The sequence below is a fragment of the Coregonus lavaretus genome (genome assembly GCF_964263955.1).
Source record: "Coregonus lavaretus genome assembly, chromosome: 5".
Taxonomy (NCBI): domain Eukaryota; kingdom Metazoa; phylum Chordata; class Actinopteri; order Salmoniformes; family Salmonidae; genus Coregonus; species Coregonus lavaretus.
In genome coordinates, this window is record NC_139992.1 from 48718755 (window position 1) to 48746407 (window position 27653).

The 27653-nt window shown below is 42.8% G+C and overlaps 1 pseudogene across 1 annotated transcript in view; it reads right to left on the reverse strand.

Moving 5' to 3' along the window:
• LOC311129298 (IQ motif and SEC7 domain-containing protein 3-like) overlaps nucleotides 1-27653 on the reverse strand; it is a 58002-nt pseudogene that overhangs the window by 15584 nt on the left and 14765 nt on the right. The window contains exons 3-7 of the transcript in view: nucleotides 24458-24624; nucleotides 19686-19825; nucleotides 12664-12788; nucleotides 10634-10733; nucleotides 5378-5536 (exon numbers count right to left, since the gene is read on the reverse strand). The product of the transcript in view is annotated as an IQ motif and SEC7 domain-containing protein 3-like (transcript). The remainder of the gene's footprint in view (nucleotides 1-5377; nucleotides 5537-10633; nucleotides 10734-12663; nucleotides 12789-19685; nucleotides 19826-24457; nucleotides 24625-27653) is intronic.

A 27653-nucleotide genomic window follows, 5' to 3' on the forward strand; every position in this document is an offset into this window, starting at 1 on the left:
CACATTTTGAACAAAAATCATTCTACTGTAGCCATTCTAATAGTGGCCTTTTGTACAATAACCACAGTGAGTTGGCTACATACACTGAGTATACCAAACATTAGGAATACCTTTTGCCCTCAGTACAGCCTCAATTTGTCGCGGCATGGACTCTACAAGGTGTCGAAAGCGTTCCACAGGGATGCTGGCCCATGCTGACTCCAATGCTTCCCACTGTTGTGTCAAATTGGCTGGATGTCCTTTGGGTGGTGGACCATTCTTGATACACATCGGAAACTGTAGAGCGCGTTGCACCGTGCTAAGAACAGCCCTTAGCCATGTTATATTGGCCATATACCACACCCCCTCGGGCCTTATTGCTTAAATATATGAAATGCCATAGTGCAGGCATGGTGTAGAGGATTCTTTGCACAGTGCTGATATTCTCTTATTCTTAAACAAACCTTAAGCTTTAGAAAATGACACAGACAACAACTTCTGAGTATATATAAAATATATTTAGTTATGCAATTGCAGGTAGAAGTTAATACAGAGTCACACAGGATTTGGATGGCTCCTCATAAGTTCTACAAAAGTGTCTAAAACAATCTCTGCTTTTATACAAGTACGCCCCTCCCCCCTGCCAGATTAGGACCCACCTTGTTTTCTTCTTGTGACTATGTGTATCAGGTCATAGCACACAAACAAGTGATAACGTTAGCTCCATTACTGCCCATAGTGCAGGCATAGGCAGGGTTATCCTCTGCCAAAAGGGACCAACTGGTAGGGTGGCTTACCTCTCTTTTCCTCCCCTTGTGTCTTTATCTTGACTGTCTACTATTTGAGATGTTTGCTACGGGCTGTTGGTCGGAGATAGATGGGAGGCTTGACCAAATCTGTACATTTAATTGTATTTTTCTTTCGTGATTTTTCCTGGTCTGGTGAAGCTGTATGTATAACATGGTGTTTATCCTGGTCTGGTGAAGCTGTATGTATAACATGGTGTTTATCCTGGTCTGGTGAGCTGTATGTATAACATGGTGTTTATCCTGGTCTGGTGAGCTGTATGTATAACATGGTGTTTATCCTGGTCTGGTGAAGCTGTATGTATAACATGGTGTTTATCCTGGTCTGGTGAAGCTGTATGTATAACATGGTGTTTATCCTGGTCTGGTGAGCTGTATGTATAACATGGTGTTTATCCTGGTCTGGTGAGCTGTATGTATAACATGGTGTTTATCCTGGTCTGGTGAGCTGTATGTATAACATGGTGTTTATCCTGGTCTGGTGAAGCTGTATGTATAACATGGTGTTTATCCTGGTCTGGTGAGCTGTATGTATAACATGGTGTTTATCCTGGTCTGGTGAAGCTGTATGTATAACATGGTGTTTATCCTGGTCTGGTGAGCTGTATGTATAACATGGTGTTTATCCTGGTCTGGTGAGCTGTATGTATAACATGGTGTTTATCCTGGTCTGGTGAGCTGTATGTATAACATGGTGTTTATCCTGGTCTGGTGAGCTGTATGTATAACATGGTGTTTATCCTGGTCTGGTGAGCTGTATGTATAACATGGTGTTTATCCTGGTCTGGTGAAGCTGTATGTATAACATGGTGTTTATCCTGGTCTGGTGAAGCTGTATGTATAACATGGTGTTTATCCTGGTCTGGTGAGCTGTATGTATAACATGGTGTTTATCCTGGTCTGGTGAGCTGTATGTATAACATGGTGTTTATCCTGGTCTGGTGAGCTGTATGTATAACATGGTGTTTATCCTGGTCTGGTGAGCTGTATGTATAACATGGTGTTTATCCTGGTCTGGTGAAGCTGTATGTATAACATGGTGTTTATCCTGGTCTGGTGAGCTGTATGTATAACATGGTGTTTATCCTGGTCTGGTGAAGCTGTATGTATAACATGGTGTTTATCCTGGTCTGGTGAGCTGTATGTATAACATGGTGTTTATCCTGGTCTGGTGAGCTGTATGTATAACATGGTGTTTATCCTGGTCTGGTGAAGCTGTATGTATAACATGGTGTTTATCCTGGTCTGGTGAAGCTGTATGTATAACATGGTGTTTATCCTGGTCTGGTGAAGCTGTATGTATAACATGGTGTGGTGTTAACTGTGTTTGTTACAAATGTTTTTTATAAAATGTACATATCTATTTTAATACAGACTAGCTCCAAGCATTACTAATGATTAAAATGACAAATTACCCAAGGATCATGAAAAAAGTGGGGATGCAGCTGCTCTGTTTGCTCCATTGCTCAGGCGCCTATGTGTGAATGCATGTCTGTGAGATGGTGTGTGCACGCTAGTGCATATGCATGTGTTTGTGTGTGTGTGTGTTTTGTGTGTGTGTGTGTGTGTGTTTGTGTGTGTGTGTGTGTGTGTGTGTGTGTGTGTGACTTCCCTGAAGTGAACAGGCAAACTCAAAAAGCACACACACACACACACACACACACACACACACACACACACACACACACACACACACACACACACACACACACACACACACACACACACACACTGGCACACACACACACACACACTAGCACACACACACACCACTCTCCTCCCCATCTCTTATGCCTGGCTGCTTTCAGGAGAGCTGCCCTCTCTTGTCCTCTCCCTTGTTCTTGTTCTGTCCAGAGTGTCTGGCTGCAGTGTACCAGAGAACACTGACAAAAGGTCAGCGGCCAGGGTCTCCGTCAGGAATCAGACTGGGAGACAAACATCAAGGTGCCTGCCTGGCCAGAAGCAGCACTTCACCTGGACATAGGTTCAATTCTAAATAGTCTCCTAGTCCGTACCCCAAGGCAGATCTGAAAGTATAAGATAGGTTTGAGTGATAGAGGAAGGGCTCTCTGATAGGCTAAGTTGAAGTTTTGTCTTATTGGATACCCCTATCTAATCATTTCAGATCTACAAAAGTGCCTAGGGGTAGGGCTTAATTTGTGATTCAGTTTGCCTGTTTAAAAAGGCTGTGTGACCTGTATGGCTGTTTTTCTCTCCTTAGTATTGGTCAGTCAGCCCCAACAGCACGGTTTCTTTCTGATCGCTGCTCTCTATTGGCCCCCAGGACTCTAGCTTCTCCTTGTCAATGTGTTCAACCTTTAAATCTGTGCTGTAGTGGGGACATGTTTCTCTGTCTTTATCCTCTCACAGAGTATCAAGGCACTGTCAGACAGGCAGGGAAACCTCCAGGGAAACCTCCAGGGTTAATCCCAGGGTAAGACTGATAAGACATTGACGCTGCCCAGGGAGATGCTGACGATACGACAACACACACACACACACGCACGCACAAACACACACATACATACACGTAGCAGACTGTATTGCCACCTTATTTGCTACATCTTTAACCAAAGCCTAAAGGAGTGTGTATGTCCACAGGCGTGGAAGGAAGCTAAATTAATTCCACTACCTAAAAATAGTAAAGCACCCTTTGCTGGCACTAACAGCCACCCAATCAGTTTGCTGCCTGTTCCTAGTAAACTGGTGTAGATAATTGTGTTTGATCAAGTGCATTGCTATTTTTCAGAGAGCAAGTTAACTACTGACTTGCAGTATGCATATAGAGAAGGGCACTCAACTTGTACTGCACTGACTCAGATGACAGATGATTGCTAAAAGAAATGGATAATAAGATGATAGTAGGAACTGCATTGTTAGATTTCAGTGCAGCTTTCGACGTTAATGATCATAAATTGTATTGAAGAAACTCACTTGCTATGGCTTTACATCACCTGCAATCACATGGTTGGAGAGTTACTTATCCAATAGAACCCAGAGATTGTTCTTCAGTGGAAGCTTCTCTAACATCAGATAGGTACTGTGCGGTATCCCTCAGGGCAGTTGCCTTCGGCCGTTACACTTCCCTATTTTTACAAATGATTTGCTACTGGTCGAACACGAAGCTAGAATGACTATGTATGCAGATTATTCCTCACTCTACATGTCAGCACTCAAAGCCAGTGAGCTCACTGAAATTCTAAATAAGGAGTGGGTGATTAATAATAAACTGGTCTTAAATACTTCTAAAACTAAAAGCATTGTATTTGGTTCAAAACATTCTCTAAGACCTAAACCTCAACTGGAGTTGTGCATAAAAGGTGTGACCATTGAGCAAGTTGAGGAAAGTCAACTCCTAGGTATAATATTGGATGGTCAAGTGTCATTGTCAAGTCATATTGACAAAGTTGTTGTGAAGATGGGGAGGGGTATATCTGTTATAGTAATCAACTGCATTAGTTGTTCAGGCTCTGGTCTTGTCCCATCTTGATTACTGTCTGGTAATATGGTCAAGTGCAGCAAAGAAAGACCTACCAAAGCTGCAGCTGGCTCAAAACAGAGAAGCACACCTTGCACTTAAATGCACATACAGAACTAACATCAACAACATGCACGCTAGTATTTCCTGGTTGACGAGAGATTACTGCTTCTCTTGTTTCTATGAGAAATATTACTGTGGTGAAAATTCCAGCTTTACATAATCAAATAACATTCAGCTCAGACACCCATACATACCCCACAATACATACCACCAGGGGTCTCTTCACAGTCCCCATGACATGCCACCAGGGGTCTCTTCCCAGTCCCCAAGTCCAAAACAAATTCACGGCAACGCACAGTATTATACAGAGCCTTGATCGCATGGAACTATCTTCCATCTCCATTTACTCAAGCAAACAGTAAAATTACTAAAACATTTTTAATTAAACAACATCTCATGGAACAACGGGGAATGTGTGGACACACACATACACACACACTAACACACACACACACGTACACACACACACACTTTTAGTTGTATTGTTTGTATATCGTTGTATTTGAAATGTGTGTGACTGTCCTTGTCTATCAGTGTATCAGTGTTTTGTTCCTGTGGTAGCTCTCTGACTCCTGTGATTTCAGAAACGCATCAGAACAGAGTGTATGATCACAGTATTGGGAGCATAAATAACTGTATCTTTGGTGTAGTCGTTGATTTGTATGGGTACTAGGAGGAAAATGAGCATGAACACAGTTTGGTTATGTAATGACATCAATGTATATAAAAACAGGCACACACAGACACACGCACACGTAGACAGACAGACAGACTGTTGACATCTTCCTCTCCCCATTGTTAGCACTTGTGTAAATAAGCCTGCGGCAGCCTGATTCCATATTTATATATATATATATTTTTTGAAATGAAAGGGAATTTCTGTGCGGATGGAGGGATGGATGATTCATACATTATTTTGCATGAACTGTTTCTTTTTTCCCTCTTCACCTGAGTTTGGAGCAACGGAGCACACACACACACACACACACACACACACACACACACACACACACACACACACACACACACACCCCTCCTCCACAGTACTCACATTCAATGCGTATCTGTTCCATCTCTGACACCTCAGCGATGGACTCCTTCAGATCTTCTAGAAACTTGAGCAGCTCCTCGGCGCTCTGGGCACAGAAGTTGAGCACCTGCTTCTTGTCTGAGCCAAAGGGTGAGACGATGGTGATGCCATGGGGGTAGTCTGAGGAGCAGATATGAGAAGGATATCACTTTTTTTTTTTACATAATAGTGTTGGCTGAGAAGAAGGATGAAACTATATTGCCAAATGCCTTGCTCATATATCCAATGATATTGGCACCCACCACTAATAGTAACATATTGCAATAGACCCAGATTGGCTAAAGGTATTTTTGCCAAAACATTGGTAAAATAGATCCATTAACTAGTTAGTTTGTGGAGTATTCGAGGATGTTACTGTACTGGAATTTATTTTCAGAATAACAAGTATTTAAATCATTAAACAGAGATTAGTTCCCCCAAAGCAACAAAAAGGCTTGATACAGACCATCACAGCCAGGTAACTAAAGAACAAACAGTTCCCTCACATCTAGAACTGACACAGTAGCAACAAAAAATATCAGAATGCTTTTTTCTCATTCCCCGAAGAAGGTAATGAGGCATATAAGCCAATAAATTAATGTGGGAAATAAGATTTGTAGCGACTGTTTTCTGTTTTCATTTCTCACTACCCGTGCTCCGGCGCGCCTCGCTCTCCCCTTTGCTCTTTTAAATGGCACTTTGACGATGGAGGCACTGTGTCTTTCATGCCCAAGGCAGGAAGAAAGGAATATCCCTGTATGATAGATTTCATATTTTCATATCACCTGCCTGGCTGAATGCAGAGTGGTGGGAGGCTCAGGAGGATAAACGTTTTCCAATAGCCCTGCGCGACTGGGTCTGATTCCATTACCAAAACATACATTTCTTCTCCCTGCCGAATCCCCATTTCTATAACTCAAGCCTTCGGTGCTGGCTGGCTTTCAATCGTACAACCTGTTAGGTTTTGATACTGATACATGCCATGCAAATATGTTGGTTTGGCAGTTACATGTATGCATGCATGTACAGTTGAAGTCGGAAGTTTACATACACCTTAGCCAACTACATTTAAACTCTGTTTTTCACAATTCCTGATATTTAATCCTAGTAAAAATTCCCTGTCTTAGGTCAGTTAGGATCACCACTTTATTTAAGAATGTGAAATGTCAGAATAATAGTACAGAGAATGATTTTATTTCAGCTTTTATTTATTTCATCACATTCCCAGTGGGTCAGAAGTTTACATACACTCAATAAGTATTTGGTAGCATTGCCTTTAAATTGTTTAACTTGGGTCAAATGTTTCGGGTAGCCTTCCACAAGCTTCCCACAATAAGTTGGGTGAATTTTGGCCCATTCCTCCTGACAGAGCTGGTGTAACTGAGTCAGGTTTGTAGGCCTCCTTGCTCGCACACGCCTTTTCTGTTCTGCCCACAAATGTTCTATAGGATTGAGGTCAGGGCTTTGTGATGGCCACTCCAATACCTTGACTTTGTTGTCCTTAAGCCATTTTGGCACAACTTTGGAAGTATGCTTGGGGTCATTGTCCATTTGGAAGACCCATTTGCGACCAAGCTTTATCTTCCTGACTGATGTCTTGAGATGTTGCTTCAATATAGCCACATCATTTTCCTTCCTCATGATGCCATCTATTTTGTGAAGTGCACCAGTCCCTCATGCAGCAAAGCACCCCCACAGCATGATGCTGCCACCCCCGTGCTTCACGGTTGGGATGGTGTTCTTCGGCTTGCAAGCAACCCCCTTTTTCCTCCAAACATAACGATGGTCATTATGGCCAAACAGTTCTATTTTTGTTTCATCAGACCAGAGGACATTTCTCCAAAAAGTATGATCTTTGTCCCCATGTGCAGTTGCAAACCGTAGTCTGGCTTTTTTATGGCGTTTTTTGAGCAGTGGCTTCTTCCTTGCTTTTAGGTTATGTCGATATAGGACTAATTTTACTGTGGATATAGATACTTTTGTACCTGTTTCCTCCGGCATCTTAACAAGGTCATTTGCTGTTGTTCTGGGATTGATTTGCACTTTTCGCACCAAAGTACGTTCATCTCTAGGAGACAGAACGTGTCTCCTTCCTGAGCGGTATGACGGCTGCGTGGTCCCATGGTGTTTATACTTGCGTACTATTGTTTATACAGATGAACGTGGTACCTTCAGGCGTTTGGAAATTGCTCCCAAGGATGAACCAGACTTGTGGAGGTCTACAATTTTTTTTCTACAACCACAGCCTTAGACCACTGCGCCACTCTAACCTAAATGACAGAGTGAGAAGAAGGAAGCCTGTACAGAATAAAAATATTCAAAAACATGCATCCTGTTTGCAATAAGGCACTAAAGTAAAACTGCATTAAAAGGTGACAAAGACATTAACTTTATGTCCTGAATGCAAAGCGTTATATTTGGGGCAAATCCGACACAACACATTACTGAGTACCGTTCTTCATATTGGGTGTGCTCGTCATCGGCAAGGACTAGGGTTGTTTTTTTTTTATATGAAAAGAAATGGAATAGAGCTAAGAACAGGCAAAATCCTAGTGGAAAACCTGGTTCAGTCTGCTTTCCAACAGACACTGGGAGACAAATTCACCTTTCAGCATGACAATAACCTGAAACACAAGGCCAAATATACACTGGAGTTGCTTAACAAGACGACATTGAATGTTCCTGAGTGGCCTAGTTCCACTATTGACTTAAATTGTCTTGAAAATCTACGGCAAGACCTGAAAATAGTTGTCTAGCAATGATCAACAACCAATTTGACAGAGCTTGAAGCATTTAGAAAATAATAATGGGCAAAAATATTACAATCCAGGTGTGCAAAGCTCTTAGACTTACCCAGAAAGACCCACAACTGTAATCGCTGCCACAGGTGATTCTAATATGAATTGACTCAGGGGTGTGAATAATTATGTAAAAGAGATATTTCTGTATGTCATTTTCAATAAATTTGATTCTTCAAAGTAGCCACCCTTTGCCTTGATGACAGCTTTGCACACTCTTGGCATTCTCTCAACCAGATGAATGAGGTAGTCACCTGGAATGCATTTCAATTAACAGGTGTGCCTTGGTAAAAGTTAATTTGTGTAATTTCTTTCCTTCTTAATGCGTTTGAGCCAATCAGTTGTGTTGTGACAAGGTAGGGGTGCTATACAGAAGATAGCCCTATTTGGTAAAAGACCAAGTCCATATTATGGCAAGAACAGCCCAAATTAGCAAAGAGAAACGACAGTCCATCATTACTTTAAGACATGAAGGTCAGTCAATACGGAACATTTCAAGAACTTTTAAAGTTTCTTCAAGTGCAGTCGCAAAAACGATCAAGCGCTATGATGAAACTGGCTCTCATGAGGACCGCCAAAGGAAAGGAAGACCCAGAGTTACCTCTGCTGCAGAGGGTAAGTTCATTAGAGTTAACTGCACCTCAGATTCCAGCCCAAATAAATGCTTCACAGAGTTCAAGTAACAGACACATCTCAACATCAACGGTTCAAGGAGACTGCGTGAATCAGGCCTTCATGGTCGAATTGCTGCAAAGAAACCACTACTAAAGGACACCAATAAGAAGAAGAGACTTGCTTGGGCCAAGAAACTTGAGCAATGGACATTAGACCAGTGGAAATCTGTCCTTTGGTCTGATGAGTCCAAATTTGAGATTTTTGGTTCCAACCGCCATGTCTTTGTGAGATGCAGAGTAGGTGAACGGATTATCTCTGCATGTGTGGTTCCCACCCTGAAGCATGGAGGAGGAGGTGTGATGGTGTGGGGGTGCTTTGCTGGTGACAAGTGTGAAGGAAAAGCAGCCAACAAGTGCTCAGCATATGTGGGAACTCCTTCAAGACTGTTGGAAAAGCATTCCTCATGAAGCTGGTTGAGAGAATGCCAAGAGGGTGCACAGCTGTCATCAAGACAAAGGGTGGCTACTTTGAAGAATCTAAAATCTAAAATATATTTTGATTTGTTTAACACTTTTTTGGTTACTACATGATTCCATATGTGTTATTTCATAGTTTTGATGTCTTCACTTTATTCTACAATGTAGAAAATAGTAAATTTAAAGAAAACCCTTGAATGAGTAGGTGTGTCCAAACTTTTGACTGGTACTGTATGTCTTACTGACAGTTGTGGCTGCTTCGCGTGATGTATTGTTGTTTCTACCTTCTTGCCTTTGTGCTGTTGTCTGTGCCCAATAATGTTTGTACCATGTTTTGTGCTGCTACCATGTTGTGCTGCTGCCATGTTTTGTTTTGTTGTTGTCATATTGTGTTTCTACCATGCTGTGTTGTCATGTGTTGCTGCCATGCTATGTTGTTGTCTTAGGTCTCTCTTTATGTAGTGTTGTGGTGTCTCTCTTGTCGTGACGTGTATTTTTTTTATTTTTAGTCCCAGCCCCCGTCCCCGCAGGAGGCCTTTTGCCTTTTGGTAGGCCGTCATTGTAAATAAGAATTTGTTCTTAACTGACTTGCCTAGTTAAATTAAGGTTAAATAAAAAATAAAATAAAAATGTATTTATGTATGTATGTATGTGACCCATGTGAGAATCAAACCCATAACCTTGGGGTTGGCTACGTAATATGTTGGTTTGGTAGAGGCTGTTTATCCAAATAAACAGAGTTATGTATAATGTACACAAATCAAGGCTAACACAATGTATTCTGGGTACTGTATGTGACTGGGATTGTTAGCACCATTTATCTGCTTCATTACCTTTTGTTGTTTTCACTACATTTTCCCTCCCTCTCTCACTCCCCCATACCCCTGCCTCCCACCGTTTCTTTCCCTCCACCTCTTTTCTTCTCTCTTCTTCTATGATAGTGGTGTAAATGTCTCAAAAAGGGATGTACTTTCAAGGATATACTTGCTAGATCAAGATAACAAATTCCTGCGCTGCTTACTGCTTGTTTCATTTTGAGTTGGAAATGCCATGGCAAAATTAGTTAAGAAAAAGTGTTCGTCCCTCACTCCGTCTCATTCTCCCAGTCTCTCTCTTCCTCTCTCTCGCCGTCTCTTTCTCCCTCTCTCTTTCTCTCTCTGTCTCTCTCGCTCTCTCTCTCTCTCTCTCTCTCTCGCTCTCTCACACACACTTTCTCTCTCTTTCTCTCTCTCTCTCTCTCTCTCTCTCTCTCTCTCTCGCTCTCTCTCTCTCTCTCTCTCTCACACACTTTCTCTCTCTCTCTGTATTCTTTGGAGGGGGACTAGTGATGCTGGTGTTAGGTGACTTACACTCGTTCTCAAACAGTGTGAAGTACATTCCCAGGAGGCCCAGGGCTTTACAGAAGGTGTAGGCTGCTGAACTCTTCTTCTTCGGACAGAGCTTCAGGATCTGAGGGTAAAAAAAGTCCTTTACATTTACATTTTAGAAATTTAGCAGACACTCTTATCATGAGCGACTTATCTTAAAATAGCTAGGTGAGACAACCACATATCACAGTCGTATTAAGTGCATTTTTCCTCAATAAAGAAGTTATCAGCAAAGATGGAGATGTATTTTTTGTAGGTTTTAAGCCGTGCTTTCAAGAGGCTTTGAAGTTTGCTTCACATTGGCGTTTCCTGTCCAAGGCACTCAAGAAAAAGCCATTCAAGTCTCAATGTGACCTCCGTGATAAATAAGGAATAGAAAAGTATTCAAAAATGTATTGGCTGCCAACTATCCATCATCGGTCGGAGAGGATCAACACAGCATATGCATCCTACTAATAACCTTCAGAGAGCCAATTTACTACAGTATAGCTTTCACTCTGCCAAATATCCCATTTCCAGTGAAAGTAACATAACAGCACTGCAAATTTTTATATTTTTCCAAGGATGTGTTTGTGAGTGTGTGGAGGAAAACAGATATGCCTTATGGGGAGAGAAATAATGAGGGAGATAACGAGGGAGATAATGAGAGAGAGAGAGAGAGAGAGAGAGCGAGAGAGAGAGAGAGAGAGAGAGAGAGAGAGAGAGAGAGAGAGAGAGAGAGAGAGAGTGAGAGAGGGGAGCTCTCATACAGTATAGAAACATTACAGAGGACAGAAATATGAGAGTATCTCCTCAGTGCTGATACTGCAGGGCCATTTTGGTAAGCCGCCATATTAAACCAATACATCACCGTGACACATCCACCGCTGCAGACGAGAGGGTTGGAACTGCAAGAATAATGATTAACTCATAAAGAAGAACCCCCTTACGAAAATACGAAAATTGCAAACTTATCACAGACCCTAGACCCTACTCTCTGAGTAGTCGTGAGAAACAAGGTCTCTTAATTACTTGTAATTGCGTAAACCTCGAGAGTGCGTCCTCATTTCTTTTCACGCTAAAAAAATGAGGTTCAGCGATTGAAGTAATTATGACATTCTCTTTGTGCCGAATCAACAGTTTTCCGCCGAGACGTCGCAAGAGGATTTCTTTCTGGCTCTGCAAAAAATAAGCATTTTCAAAACTCCCCTCCTCGCTTCGAGGCCCAATTACTTTTCGACAGCAGCGCAGGCAGCAGAGAAACATTTTCATTTTTATTTTCTCTCCCCAGTTTGTGTTTTAGACAGTTTAAGATGAGAACTAGTGGAATTATGGGAGTAGTTTAATACTTCACATAGATACATTTGGAGTCGCCCTAATGATTGTATTAATTATAATAGACATTTAATCTATGATTAACTCCCAGGCCCATTCGATGTGACTTTGAACAAATTAATGACTTCTCCGAGTGGCGCTAGCCCGAGTGAGAGCTTGGACTTCATTACTGACCCTTTAGTGGTTATTTCTTTCTCTAGGCTTGAGTTTATAAGTGCACTGCGGACTGCGTTTAGCCTACTGTACTATCTGATATTTAAGTCATGAAACAAAATAGAAACTAGGGAGGTAGTCTTCAGAAAATGGTTCCCTGTGAGAGACTTCAGGGTATTACACGCCTCCACAAACAGGAACTTTACAGCTTGAATATGTGTGGCAGAGAATACAATGTTGCAAGCTGTTTTAGATGACTGTGGGCTACCACATTCACGAGTTGACTACATCAAGTTGATAGTGAGTTCATTTCAGTATAGTTTGGAAATTGTTGCTACTTTAGGTCAGGGGATACCACACTTCCCAAAAGTCATTGTGCCGCAAATCAATTCAATCCAAACAGGTAGACATTTGCAGTGCTATAATCCCAAAACAATGTTGCTATAATCCTCAGAGGAGTGTAGTAAGCTTATCATCCTTTTTGAAGACAATACTACATTTCCCACAATCTTTTGCATAGTCAGTCCGGTGTCAGGGAGTCTTACCACGATAAGGTCATTGAAGAGGAAGACTTCTCTCTGGTGGCTGCCTGTTTCTGGCCTTGTTGACGTCCGTCACCTCAAAACAGACGGCTACAGCACACCAATCTTCTGTGGGGAACAGACAGAACCTACAGAGAGAGAGAGAGAGAGAGAGAGAGAGAGAGAGAGAGAGGAGAGAGAGAGAGAGAGAGAGAGAGAGAGAGAGAGAGAGAGAGAGAGAGAGAGAGAGAGAGAGAGAGAGAGAGAGAGAGAGAGAGAGAGAGAGAGAGAGAGAGAGAGAGAGAGAGAGAGAGAGAGAGAGAGAGAGAGAGAGAGAGAGAGAGAGAGAGAGAGAGAGAGAGAGAGAGAGAGAGAGAGAGAGAGAGAGAGAGAGAGAGAGAGAGAGAGAGATTGATTTTAGAACAAAGCTTTATAGGCACAATCAAATGTATTTATATAGCTAATTCAAAAATACAACACTCTGCAGAGTGAGAGAAAGAGGGAGAGAGAAAAAAATGTATTTTGCTGAAAAATAAGAAGTTTAACTCCACCACTTTTCATTGACGTCTTCCAAGATCTCCAAGCACAATGATATGCTACCCTGTTCTACTGTGGGCTGCAACAGAATTACACCGCTGAGCATTCCTCTCCTGTCAATAACTGCCTCCATAAATCCAAAGGATTCTGCTACATAAGGTCTTGTCGATTAATCTGCTCAGGCTGATAGGACAGCTATGCCTGTAAAAACTACCATTTAGCCTGCTTTCTTAGAAAACTTCACATTCTCAGAAATGAAAGAAAGGAGAGAATGGTCAGAGAACAGAAAGAAGGGGATAAACTGATGCCGTTGGCGAGCCAAGCAGGGGGGGGGAAAGAGGGTGGAGGGGAGGGTGAGCGAGAGAGAGAGCAAAAGAGATAGAGAGAGAGACCAAAAAGAGAGAGAGAGAGAGAGTGAGAGAGAGAGAGGAAAGGTGGAGAGAGTGTTGTTGATTAAGGGTGTCATGGCCGTGGCCCATCGATCTCTCTGTGCTCCATTGACTCCTTAAAGAGAGGCTCTGATCTTTTAGCCTGCAAGGGGTTTTCTAAAGTACAGTGAACCTCACAGACAAGGTCAAGTTGTTCCTCTTTTTCTCACCCTTGGCTATAGTTACATCTTCCCCCTCTCCTTCTCTTCTCCCCTCTTGCTCTCTCTCTCTCTTTCTTTTCTCTTATAGTGGAGGAAAAAGACTAGCAACACTAATAAATGGAGAGTGGTGAACTGAAACGGTAGGTGATGTTTGGCGTAACAGTTCAAGTGACTGTGCTGTACACAGAAGGGTTTGGGTTGAACTGCTGTGCAGAGATACAGTCTGGGACATAAGCAGGTGGTCCGACCCCCATTTAAAGCTGCAATATGTAACTTTTTGGGTGACCTGACTAAATTCAAATAGAAATGTGAGTTATAGATTTGTCATTCTCATTAGAAAGCAAGTCTAAGAAGCGGTTGATCTTTTCTATGTACACTTTTCTAGCTTCCTGTACTTACGTTTTTGTGTCTTTTACTTTTGGTTTTGTACACCAGCATCAACAGCTGAAAGTACAATATTTTGGGTTTGCCCCAAACATAACACTTGTATTCAAGTTAATTGCTTTACCATATGTTTTGCAGTATTACTTAATGCCTTGTTGCAAACAGGATCCATGTTTTGGAATATATTTATTCTGTACAGGGCTTCCTTCTTTCACTCTGTCAATTAGGTTAGTATTGTGATTACTACAATGTTGTTGATCCTGTCACACCCTGATCCGTTTCACCTGTCATGTGCTTGTCTCCACCCCCACCAGGTGTCTCCATTTGTCCCCATTATCCCTGTGTATTTAGACCATTGTTTTCTGTTTGTCTGTTGCCAGTTTCGTCTTGTCTCGTCAAGCTTACCAGCGGTTTGCCTGTACTCCTGTTTTTCACTAGTCCCTGTTTTCTGGTTTTGGACCATTGTGTCTGCCCTGACCCTGACCCTGAGCCTGCCTGCCGTTCTGTACCTTGTGACACTGTTCTGGATTACTGACCTATGCCTGCCCCGACCCTGAGCCTGCCTTCCGTTTCTGTACCTTTCGGACTCTGGCTCTGGATTACTGACCTCTGCCTGCCCTTGACCTGTCGTTTGCCTGCCCCCTGTTTTGTAAATAAATGTTTGCTATTTCGAACTGTCTGCATCAGGGTCTTATCATGAGCCTTGATAGATCCATCCTCAGTTTTCTCTATCACAGCCCTTAAACTCTACCCATTTAAAGTCACCATTGGCCTCATGGTGAAATCCCTGAGTGGTTCGTTCCTCTCCGGCAATTGAGTTAGGAAGGACGCCTGTGTCTTTGTAGTGACTAGTGTAATTAATCACTTCACCATGCTTAAAGGGATATTCAATGTCTGCTTTTTATTTACCCATCAACCAATAAGTGCCTTCTTTACGAGGCATTGGAAAACCTCCCTGGTCTTTGTGGTTGAATCAGTGTTTTAAATTCACTGCTCAACTGAGGGACCTTACAGATAATTGTATGTGTGGGGTACAGAGATGAGGTAGTCATTCAAATATCATGTTAAACGCTATTATTGCATACAGTGAGTCCATGCAACTTATTATGTGACTTATTAAGCAAATGTTTACTCCTGAACTTATTTGGCTTTCCATAACAAATTGGTTGAATATTTCTTAACTCAAGATATTGCAGTTTTTCATTTTTGATTAATCTTTTTTTCATTTTTTAAAATCTAAAAACAATTCCACTTTGACATTATGGGGTATTGTGTGTAGCCAGTGAAACATCTACATTTAATCAATTTTAAATTCAGGCTGTAACAACAAAATGTGAGAAAAGTCAAGGGGTGTGAATACTTATTAAAATGTATATTATTTATCCAATGTACAGACTGACTCCCAGAGGGCAGTCTTAAGGATATAGTAGCTCACAGTATAGAGACACTCGTCGGAGGCGTAAGGGTTATGCTAGGTCTCTTCACAATAATAATAATAACTGTGTATCCCCTCAGGAGTAACATGAGAATTAACTGGATATGACGCTAGTCTAATTAATAGGATTAACTGTTGAGCGATACTTAGGGTCCAATACAAAACGATAAGACAGAATGTCATGGGGCTGTAGAGAGAGAGAGAGAGAGAGAGAGAGAGAGAGAGAGAGAGAGAGAGAGAGAGAGAGAGAGAGAGAGAGAGAGAGAGAGAGAGAGAGAGAGAGAGGAGAGAGAGAGAGAGAGAGAGAGAGAGAGAGAGAGAGAGGAAGAGAGAGAGAGAGAGAGAGAGAGAGAGAGAGAGAGAGAGAGAGAGAAGAGAGAGAGAGAGAGAGAGAGAGAGAGAGATGGAGGGAGAGAGGAGAGGGAGAGATGGAGGGAGAGAGAGAGAGAGAGAGATGGAGGTAGAGAGAGAGAGAGAGAGAGAGAGAGAGAGAGAGAGAGATGGAGGGAGGGAGAGAAGCAATAATGAGGTCGAGAGAAAGAGAGTGATACAGAGAGAGAGGGGTGAGGGAAACAGAGAGAGGAAAATGTGACTAATGAAGGAGTGATAGTGATTGAAAAGAGTGAAAGAGAGTGGGTCGTTCAGAAGTGGTGAGTTAAGGTGAGCTCCATGGGGTTCTGTCATGTGCATACCGTGGCCAGTACCAATACAGAGGGCTTCTCCATGATTTGGGCCTTTTTTATTAGGCAGATAACACAGCAAAACAGAACCTTCGGGGAATGATCCAAATACCCTCTCCTTCCCACTCTCACCTCTCTCCATCTTTCCCTCCATCCCTCTTTCTTCTCTTCCTGGGTGTTTATTCCCTTACTTCCCCCACTCACTCTCTCTCCCCTTCTCTCCCTTTCTCTCTCTCTCTCTCTCTCTCTCTCTCTCTCTCTCGCTTCTGAATGGTTAAATAAAGAGCTTTAAAAGTAAAAAGTCTCTCTCTCTCCCTCTCCCTCTCCCTCCTTCCCTATTTTCTCTCCATATCCTGCAAGCTAACACAGAGCCTCCTGCCTAGCTCCTCAAACATGCAAGGCAGTCACACTCCTCATAGAAGGAGGCAGTCATTAGCTGGGATGCTATGCTAATGATGCTGTGCTCATTCTCCCTTTAGCCTAATAATATGAAACTGCACAGTGGGTGAAGCTTGTTGATTGCTTGTGTCATTATCACCTGCACTGCAATACTGAGGTAGTATGAACTGTATAGTACTGTGGAGTACTGTTGAAGTAGTATGAACTGCACAGTACTGTGGAGTACTGTTGAAGTAGTATGAACTGCACAGTACTTTGGAGTACTGTTGAAGTAGTATGAACTGTATAGTACTGTGGAGTACTGTTGAAGTAGTATGAACTGCACAGTACTGTGGAGTACTGTTGAAGTAGTATGAACTGCACAGTACTGTGAGTACTGTTGAAGTAGTATGAACTGTATAGTACTGTGGAGTACTGTTGAAGTAGTATGAACTGTATAGTACTGTGGAGTACTGTTGAAGTAGTATGAACTGCACAGTACTGTGGAGGTACTTGTTGAAGTAGTATGAACTGCACAGTAATGTGGAGTACTGTTGAAGTAGTATGAACTGCACAATACTGTGGAGTACTGGTGAGGTAGTATGAACTGTATAGTACTGTGGAGTACTGTTGAAGTAGTATGAACTGCACAGTACTGTGGAGTACTGTTGAGGTAGTATGAACTGTATAGTACTGTGGAGTCCTGTTGAGGTAGTATGAACTGCACAGTACTGTGGAGTACTGTTGAGGTAGTATGAACTGTATAGTACTGTGGAGTACTGTTGAGGTAGTATGAACGGTATAGTACTGTGGAGTACTGTTGAGGTAGTATGAACTGTATAGTATTGTGGAGTACTGTTGAGGTAATATGAACTGTATAGTACCTTATAGTACTGTGGAGTTAGTATGAACCGTATAGTACTGTATAGTACTGTTGAGGTAGTATGAACTGTATAGTACTGTGGAGTACTGTTGAAGTAGTATGAACTGCACAGTACTGTGGAGTACTGTTGAAGTAGTATGAACTACACAGTACTGTGGAGTACTGTTTAAGTAGTATGAACTGCCAGTACTGTGGAGTACTGTTGAAGTAGTATGAACTGCACAGTACTGTGGAGTACTGTTGAAGTAGTATGAACTGCACAGTACTGTGGAGTACTGTTGAAGTAGTTTGAGTTGTATAGTACTGTGCAGTACTGTTGAAGTAGTATGAACTGCACAGTACTGTGGAGTACTGTTGAAGTAGTATGAACTGTATAGTACTGTGGAGTACTGTTGAAGTAGTATGAACTGTATAGTACTGTGGAGTACTGTTGAAGTAGTATGAACTGTATAGTACTGTGGAGTACTGTTGAAGTAGTATGAACTGTATAGTACTGTGGAGTACTGTTGAGGTAGTATGAACTGTACAGTACTGTGGAGTACTGTTGAGGTAGTATGAACTGTATAGTACTGTGGAGTCCTGTTGAGGTAGTATAAACTGAACGTTGTGGTAGTATGATCATTTAATCATTGTCTGCTAAGTTACTGTAAAAGAAGACACCATTCCAAAGTCCTTCAGTCTTTTCCATTAGCGTCGTTAGCGAACGCTGTAACTACCTTTCCTCAGCACTGTCAGCCGAGCCCATTAGCCATTTTATGCATTAGCATCTCCACCATTATCAAAGGCTCATTATCAGCACTGCAATCATTAACTCAGGTCATTACTCAATCTATCTGTATTAGCCAGCTACTCGCAACATGAGTCTTTTAGCTTTTTAGGTAAGATTGGTGCAATCAACACACATGTTTAGTTTGATAAAATCGTAGTTATTTATCCAGGAAGTCCCATTGAGGTCAGAATACCTCTTTTACAAGGGAGACCAGGCAGAGGTCAGTGTAATGGTTTAGTTGAACAATGTTTGGTGTAACAGAGTAATATATACTGTATCTTCAGTGTAACAAAAATGTTCAGTAGTCCATGTGAGCATTGAACCCACAACCTTGGTATCATAAGCACCACACTCTAACCATCTTAGCCAATGGGAAAACGTCATGACTGCGGTCGGATTAGATAGATATACAGTATCAGTCAAAAGTTTGGACACACCTACTCATTCAAGGGTTTTTCTTTATTTTTAACTAATTTCTACATTGTAGAATAATAGTGAAGACATCAAAACTATGAAATAACACATATGGAATCATGTAGTAACCAAAAAAGTGTTAAACAAATCCAAATATATTTTAGATTTTAGATTCTTCAAAGTAGCCACCCTTTGCCTTGATGACAGCTTTGCACACTCTTGGCATTCTCTCAACCAGTCACTTTGACTGGTACTGTACCTTGATGGGCTAACCCACGTGTCAAACTCATTCAGAGTGACTGCGGGTTTTCGCTCTTCCCTTGGACTTGATTGATGAATTAAGGTCACTAATTAGTAAGGAACTCCTCTCACCTGGTTGTCTAGGTCTTAATTGAAAGGAAATACCAAAAACCAGCAGACACTAGGCCCTCCATGGAATGAGTTTGACACCCTTGGGCTAACTTATTGCACTGGGTATCTTCTCAAACTAAATCAACCTTGCTCTTGAGTGACCAAAACAGCTCAAATACTTCTTATTCTTTTCAGATGTATCTGTCAATGATAAATGACTAGCTATAGGATGACTGAGTGGCTTCTGTCACCAAGTAAACATTGATGGATCAGTCAGGCACCATCCATTACGGTGTGTGTGTGCATCTGTGTGTGCGTGTGCATTTGCATCTGTGTGTGAGAGTGTGTGTACACGCGGCTACATGGGGATCTGCGCAGGTGATTGAAAGACCGCTCGTGCCTGTCAATGCAATAAAATTCTACTCCGATGCGCTCTGCAGAGATTGGGAGAACAGTGCACATCGCAACGCATCCAGGGGACACTCTGATCCAACTCTGATCGGAGTAATTGTTTGACATTGCGATTTTTGTGTGATTTATTTGACTGAAATCTATATTCTGCTTGTACCCCCCAAATATGTCACTTGTCCCGAACAAGCATTAATGTCAAGCCCTGGTGTCCTTACTGTCTTCATGCCCACGATGGACTGCTCCACCTTGGTGACGTAGGTGACGTGGTCTTCATTGGAGCGCAGCTCTCTCTGTTGGATCCTCTCATAGATGCCCACCACCATGTCTCTGGGAATGTCAGCGCCGTCATCCACCCCTAGACACACACACACACACACACACACACACACACAAACCATGTTCTAGAAACAGTGGCAATGTTTGAGAGGCCTAAACACGCATGCAATCCCAAATACACAGACATCCACACAGAGGCACAGTGACACAAGCCTGTATCTACTGTAAACTACTGAAAACTACTGTAAGATACTGTAAACTATTGTAAACCATTGTAAACTAATGTAAACCACTGTAAACTCCTGTAAGCTACTGCAAACTCCTGTAAGCTACTGTACACTACTGTAAACTACTGTAAACTATTGTAAGATACTGTAAACTATTGTAATATACTGTAAACTACTGTAAACCATTGTAAACTGTTGTAAGCTACTGTAAACTATTATAAGCTACTGTAAACTATTGTAAGATACTGTAAACTACTGTAAACTACTGTAAGCTATTGTAAGCTACTGTAAACTACTGTAAGCTATTGTAAAATACTGTAAAATATTGTAAGCTACTGTAAACTACTTTAAAATAGTGTGCGCTACTGTAAACTACTGTAAACTACTGTAAACTATTGTATTCTACTATAAGCTACTGTAAACTACTGTAATCTACTGTTAGATACTGTAAACTAATGTAAACTATTGTAAACTACTGTAAACTACTGTAATTTACTGTAAACTACTGTAAACTATTGTAAACTATTGTAAGCTACTGTAAACAATTGTAAACTATTGTAAGCTACTGTAAACCACTGTAAACTATTGTAAGCTATTGTAAGCTACTGTGAACTACTGTAAGCTATTGTAAGCTACTGTAAACTATTGTAAGCTACTGTAAACTACTGTAAACTACTGTAAACTACTGTAGACTATTGTAAGCTACTGTAAGATACTGTAAACTACTGTAAGCTACAGCACCACAGCACATACATACATGCATGCAGAAACAGCCCAGCCCATGACACATTCAGTAGTCTTTCTATTGTGTGTGTATGTGTGGGTTCGGCGTGTGTGTGGGTGTGTGTGTATGCGTGATTTCATGTCTGTGCATGTGTGTGTGTATTCACCTCAGTGAAGCTTTGAAATAAGAGAGTTGAATGGTGAATGCTCTGTGTTCCTCCTGTTCCAAGGCCAGTGAATGTGTCAGAGCCACAGGAAGCTCCCTCCAACACACACACACACACCACGTTGGGCACAGCGCACCAAACACACACACACCACGTTGGGCACAGCGCACCAAACACACACACACCACGTTAGGCACAGCGCACCAAACACACACACACCACGTTGGGCACAGCGCACCAAACACACACACACCACGTTGGGCACAGCGCACCAAACACACACACACCACGTTGGGCACAGCGCACCAAACACACACACACCACATTGGGCACAGCGCACAAAACCCACACACTCAGTCCAGATCACAGAGCACGACCAAACACACACACTCATATCTCAGTCATGATCACAGAGCACAAACAAACACACTCATTCAAAGCACACCATCAAACACACACATATAGCGCCTCTACATAATCTATCAACACACACACAGGCACGCACACACACCACACAACCCCACACACACATACATTCTATTAAAATAATGACAGAAGCAAATGTTAAATTAGTTAATTGCAAAAAACCTCCCCTTGATGTTATGAAATATCCCAAGCCTCAAAAGATTCAGACACCACGTAGCTCTGAATAAAGCACTTCTTCAAAATATTCAGACTCCACATAGCTCTGAATAAAGCACTTCAAAATATTCAGACTCCACATAGCTCTGAATAAAGCACTTCAAAATATTCAGACTCCACATAGCTCTGAATAAAGCACTTCAAAATATTCAGACTCCACATAGCTCTGAATAAAGCATTTCAAAATATTCCGACTCCACATTGCTCTGAATAAAGCACTTCTTCAAAATATTTAGACTACAGATTGCTCTGAATAAAGCACTTCTTCAAAATATTCAGACTCCACATAGCTCTGAATATAGCACTTCTTCCCCTCAGCTGGGGACTGGGGGGAACATATCAGCTGGGGACTGGGGGGAACATATCAACTGGGGACTGGGGGTAACATATCAACTGGGGACTGGGGGTAACATATCAGCTGGGGACTGGGGGTAACATATCAACTGGGGACTGGGGGTAACATATCAACTGGGGACTGGGGGTAACATATCAACTGGGGACTGGGGGTAACATATCAACTGGGGACTGGGGGTAACATATCAACTGGGGACTGGGGGTAACATATCAACTGGGGACTAGGGGTAACATATCAACTGGGGACGGGGGAACATATAAACTGGGGACTGGGGGGAACACATCAATTGGGGACTTGGGGGAACATATCAACTGGGGACTGGGGGGAACATATCAACTGGGGACTGGGGCGAACATATCAACTGGGGACTGGGGGGAACATATCAACTGGGGACTTGGGGGAACATATCAACTAGGGACTGGGGGGAACATATCAACTGGGGACTGGGGGGAACATCCTGTATCATTTGGCCGTGAGGCTGCCCTCTAGATAGACCCCATTATAACCAGGGTGGTTCACTGAGGAGCAATTGAGGCTGCTAGGTCGGGCAAATGTAGACACTCGTCAGAGCAGTGACACAGATGCACCCTTGGATATGCTGAGGCATCACTCAACATTATGGAGTCAGCACAGTGGGAGGAAGAGGAGCAGGGTGTGTGTGTGGGGGGGGGGGGATGTGTGTGTGTGAGAGAGATTGAGAGGGGAGAGAGAGAGAAATAAAGATATAGGAGAGAGAGAGAGAGGGAGTGAGAGAGAGAGAGCGATTGAGAGAGAGCTGCTTACTGTGTCTTTCTCCTGATGTCTCTTCTTTTATGTATTCTCTCCATCTCTCCCTGAACAAATTCAGGTAGTACATCTGACTGCAACAACCACATACTACGGCCGTCCCTATGCTAGGCCCTTTGGTCCAGGACCAGCATGGCCCACCCCTGTGATAGGCCCTTTGGTCCAGGACCAGCATGGCCCACCCCTGTGATAGGCCCTTTGGTCCAGGACCAGCATGGCCCACCCCTGTGCTAGGCCCTTTGGTCCAGGACCAGCATGGCCCACACCTGTGATAGGCCCTTTGGTCCAGGACCAGCATGGCCCACCCCTGTGCTAGGCCCTTTGGTCCAGGACCAGCATGGCCCACCCCTGTGATAGGCCCTTTGGTCCCGTACTCCAAAGAGACTTCACTATAGTACAATTAGATACATTAACAGTAAAACATTTATATATGGAGACGTTTCTAGAATACAATGTAAGTCATTAAACTAATTCTATGTGCAACGGCGGTACAATTAGACACATCAAGAGTTATACTAATTGTGTGAACACTGCCATATTTTGATACATCAAAAGTAAGACATTTATATATATGGAATGGTTTCTAGGATAAAATACAAGTCATTATACTAATTATATTCAGTGTCAATACATCAGGTTAGAAATTGCAGAATGTTTTTACATTTCTGGTCCAGTGTAATTGAGTCAGTGAGCACTCCTCTGTTATTCATTAATTAACACTTAACTGTGTTTTTCCCTCCACTCAAAATATAGAGTGAGAGAGGAGGAAGGAGGGAGGGAGGGAGGGAGGGAGGGAGGGAGGGAGGGAGAAAGGGTGGAGGTAGGGAGAGAGACAGTAAGAGAGAGAAGGCTGAAAGATAGAAAGAGAGAGAACTAAGGAAAGAGAGAGAGGGAAAGAGAAGTAGACAGTCAGACAGAGAGAGAGAAAGAGAGAGAGAGAGAGAGAGAGAGAGAGAGAGAGAGAGAGAGAGCAAGGGAGAGGAAAAACAGAAAGAGAGATAGGACACAAACAGAGGGAGAGGGAGAAAGCCAAGCATCGTGGCATATCCTAATTTACATGAGACACCCCGATTGATTTTCCGACTTAATGTAATTGTGTGGAGCCATCCGGATGAATCCATTAAAGTTGTACCGTATTGATCCCACATTCCTGATGGATCCCTCCCTGGCAGAGGAAAACTATGATGCCGCTCTATCTTACCAACGTCCCAAATGGCACCCTATTCCTTATATAGTGCACTACTTTTGACCACGGCCCATAGGGAATAGGGTGCCATGGACCCTGGTCAAAGGTAGTGCACTATATAGAGAACAGGGTGCCATTTGGGATGAAACTGGTTTGAATTAGAGTAGGCTGACTGTTAGGGACAATGGATTGGGACTTTATCCGTCTTCTCTTGTTACACGGATATTAAATCCGCTACGGACATTTCAAACACTGGCAAATCATTGCAGCGATCTGATAGGTTGAATATCCTGTCGTCGCTGTAGATTCAAGATTTAGTGGCCTCTGTGAAAGGCTACACCATGTAGAAGCTATTTGGATAGGGTGTTAGTAGTAACTAACTAACTACTAACTAACTAACTAGTAACTACCTAACTAGTAACTACCTAACTAGCAACTAACTAGTAACTACCTAACTAGTAACTAACTAACTAGTAACTAACAAACTAGTATAAAGTAAGTAGTAATGAACTATTACTTACCCGTTCCCCTCCCCTCCTCTACTCCCACCCTCCCCCTCCTCCCCATCTACCGCTCCAACACACACGCACAAACACACACACACTATATTAAAATAATGCCTCACCACGGAGGTTGCGTATGAAGTCCTCCAGCATCATCTTGCGGTCAGGCTTGATGTTGGGTGAGTACATGTCTGTGTTGAGGAGGATGATAGCGAAGGCCAGGATGAAGATGGTGTCGGGGTTGTGGAACTGCTGCACCACGTCCGGGTTACACATGCAGTAGCGCTGACTGGAGATGGTGGGGGGCAGGGGGAAAGGAGGGAGGGGGTAGAGAGGGGGTTAGTATTTGTAGACTGACTTGATTATACACAACGGTTGTGGTCCTTCAAATCAGCAAAAACCCATAAACCAGTCTTATTTCTTATGCAACAAAAACCTCACAACCAGGACCCATAAGACCCCACACCCCCCCAGAGGATCTGGAAAGAGGAACATGATGCATGGTAAGAGAGATCCAACAATCTTGTCATAGCATAGATCTCCCGGCCTCTTCCTCAACAGAAACCTGCCAATTCACCTTGTTATATTACCATTACCTCATCACTACCAACCAGAATATACAGATAAGATGAAGTCCCTTCTCCCTAGCCACCACAAAGAACCTGGCAAACCAGCAGACAGACAGTCGTTCTGACAGTAGTCAAATCAATCAATCAAATGTATTTTATAAAGCCCTTTTTACATCAGCAGTTGTCACAAAATGCTACATAACTAGTGCAGTAGTGTTTTACGCTGTGCCCCATGGGATAGACAGCAGAAATATCCCTGCCTAGGCACCTCTGCAGTAAAGATGACACAGGGTTGATGGAGGTCCCAGAGAACATCCTGAGATCTGAGAGGAGGCACAGCAGGAGAGGGAAATACTGCTGGCCTAGCAGCTCCACACACCAACCACCCCTCGTCAATCTAACTGGCAGAGACACCTAAGTGTGTGTGTGGAGTGTGTGTGTGTGTGTTTGACTGAGTGTTTATTTGATGACTAAGTGTGTGTGTGTGTATGTGTGTGTGTGTGTGTGTCTATACTAGTACAGTCAGTCTATCTGCTTGGGGGCGTTGTGAGAGGATGAAACATGAGGGCCTGTCCATGCCTTAACAGATAGCAGAGTCCATAGAGTATAGAGTGTGATTTAGAATCCTCCACAGTGAAAACCCAGAACTCTCCAGACACTACCATTTAAATGACATTATGGGCAAAAACTGGTTGAATCATCATTGTTTCCACATCAATTCAACCAGAAAAAAATAAAATGTGATGATGTTGACTTTTAACCTAAATCCAATGACAGGACGACATTTTTAGTTGATTTCATGTTGAATTCACGTTAGTTGACAACTCAATCAAATGTAAATCAAAACTAGAAGTTGAACTGATGTCTGTACCCAGTGGGGTGACTGCACTGCTCGCTACAGTATGTCACAATGCATACGTACTCGCTCAGTGATAATGCTGTATTCATCATAGGTTGCATCCCAAATGGCACACTATTCCCTACATAGGGGCCCTACTTTGAGGGCCCTGGTCAAAAGTAGTGCACTAAATAGGGAATAGGATGCTATTTGGAACGCCGCCATATTGTCACGCTATGCTCTCCTCTGCATTGGCAGCCAATTCAAGTCTGTTATTTTTACCGTAGCATGGCGTGAGATTCCACACGGAAGCTTCCTTTGTTAATTAATCAATCTATTATTTCAACGTGTGTGTGTGTGTGTGTGTGTGTGTGTGTGACACCCCATAGGGCCTCTACTAGAGCGTAAAGTGTAATTCCATATTAATAAATGATGGTTTCCAGGTAGGCTGGCCCGGCCTCCCTCCGGAGTCATGTGACCACTGAGCTGCATGATTGGAATCTACGTCTCAGTGGGCCAGGAATACACACAGGTAGTGGACTAGCTATGTAGGGAATAAGTTGCCATTTGGGACGCAGACCGTGTACTCAGTTTGGGGTTCATCCCCACTGATTCTGCATCATCTAATGGAGACTAGCCTTTTACCTGAAAAATAACTTGTCTTAAGCCACATATTGTATGGTTTGCAGCAGTTGCACCATTAAGAACTGTGGTTAGACTTTAAGGAAGGCCTTGTAGCCAATCAAAGCACAATAGCTTTTTCTTATGAATAATAAAGTCTGTGTTCTATACATTTCTCTTTGCTTTTCTACCTGAAAGAGTGAAATACCAGATATCCCTAGAAAGAGAAAACCCTATATTCCCTTCCCTTCCTTTATTTCAGTGAAGGGAGTAAGGAATCGTGTGTGTGTATATGTGTGTGTGTGTGTATGTGTGTGTGCGTGTGTGTGTGTGTGAATGCCTCTCTGGCCTCAGAAACTGCCAAACAGTGTTGGGTTCATTATTAGCTGACACACGCCAAGCTACAGAAGCTGCCAGGTGTTTATTTTCTCCTCTCTTGTGATTCTTCACACATTCTCTCTCTCCCTTTCCTCCCCCTCTCTCTCATTTCCCTGCCACCAGCCTTTCTTGATGTGTTTACATTCATAGCTCTTTTTCTATCCGTCTCTCCCTTTCTTTCTTTAAGTCTCTCCCTATCCCCTCACTCTCTATGAAGTCTGTCTCTCTCCCTCCCTCCCGTCATCTTTCTCTCTGTCTCAGACTCTCTCTCTCGTTCTCTCTCCTTCAAGTCTCTCCCCCTCTCTCTTTTTCTATTCCTCACTCTCTCCATCTCTGTTTGGGGGAGCAGGGGAGGCAGGCGGAGATGAGAGAGCTGTGCTTATGCAACAGTGCTTATTTATAAACCTCTCCTCCCTCCTTCCCTCCCTCCTTTCCTCCCTGACTCTTTACTCCACCCCTCTCTGTGCCACACGCACTCGGTGCCAATCGTACCCAAAACAAATACCAGCCGTCAGTCTCCGTGCCCGCTCACGACAACAACAACACTCTTGTTAGCAACGCACCTTGACAAACGTGACAGCTGGCCATATCGTAATTGGAGCGGGTATTCAAGGACACTGGTTAGCGCAGAGCATCGCAGCTGTGGCATAAATGGGATAACCATTTAGACTCGGAAACCAGGAAGTTGTACTTATCCTGTCTGTTGAGATTGCCTGTTGTTTCAGAGCACCTAGCCAAGAGGAAGGCTGGGTCAACCATCTAAATGGAGGGAGGGTTGAAACTAGCCCGATTTAACCAGTCTGAATGCAGTGAAACAATGGTGCGTGCAGCATTCAGGCTGGATAACCAGGCTATGTAGAAACTGGAAAGTTTGGATGGGATTTGGGTTGACTGGTGAAGTGAGACGTGAAC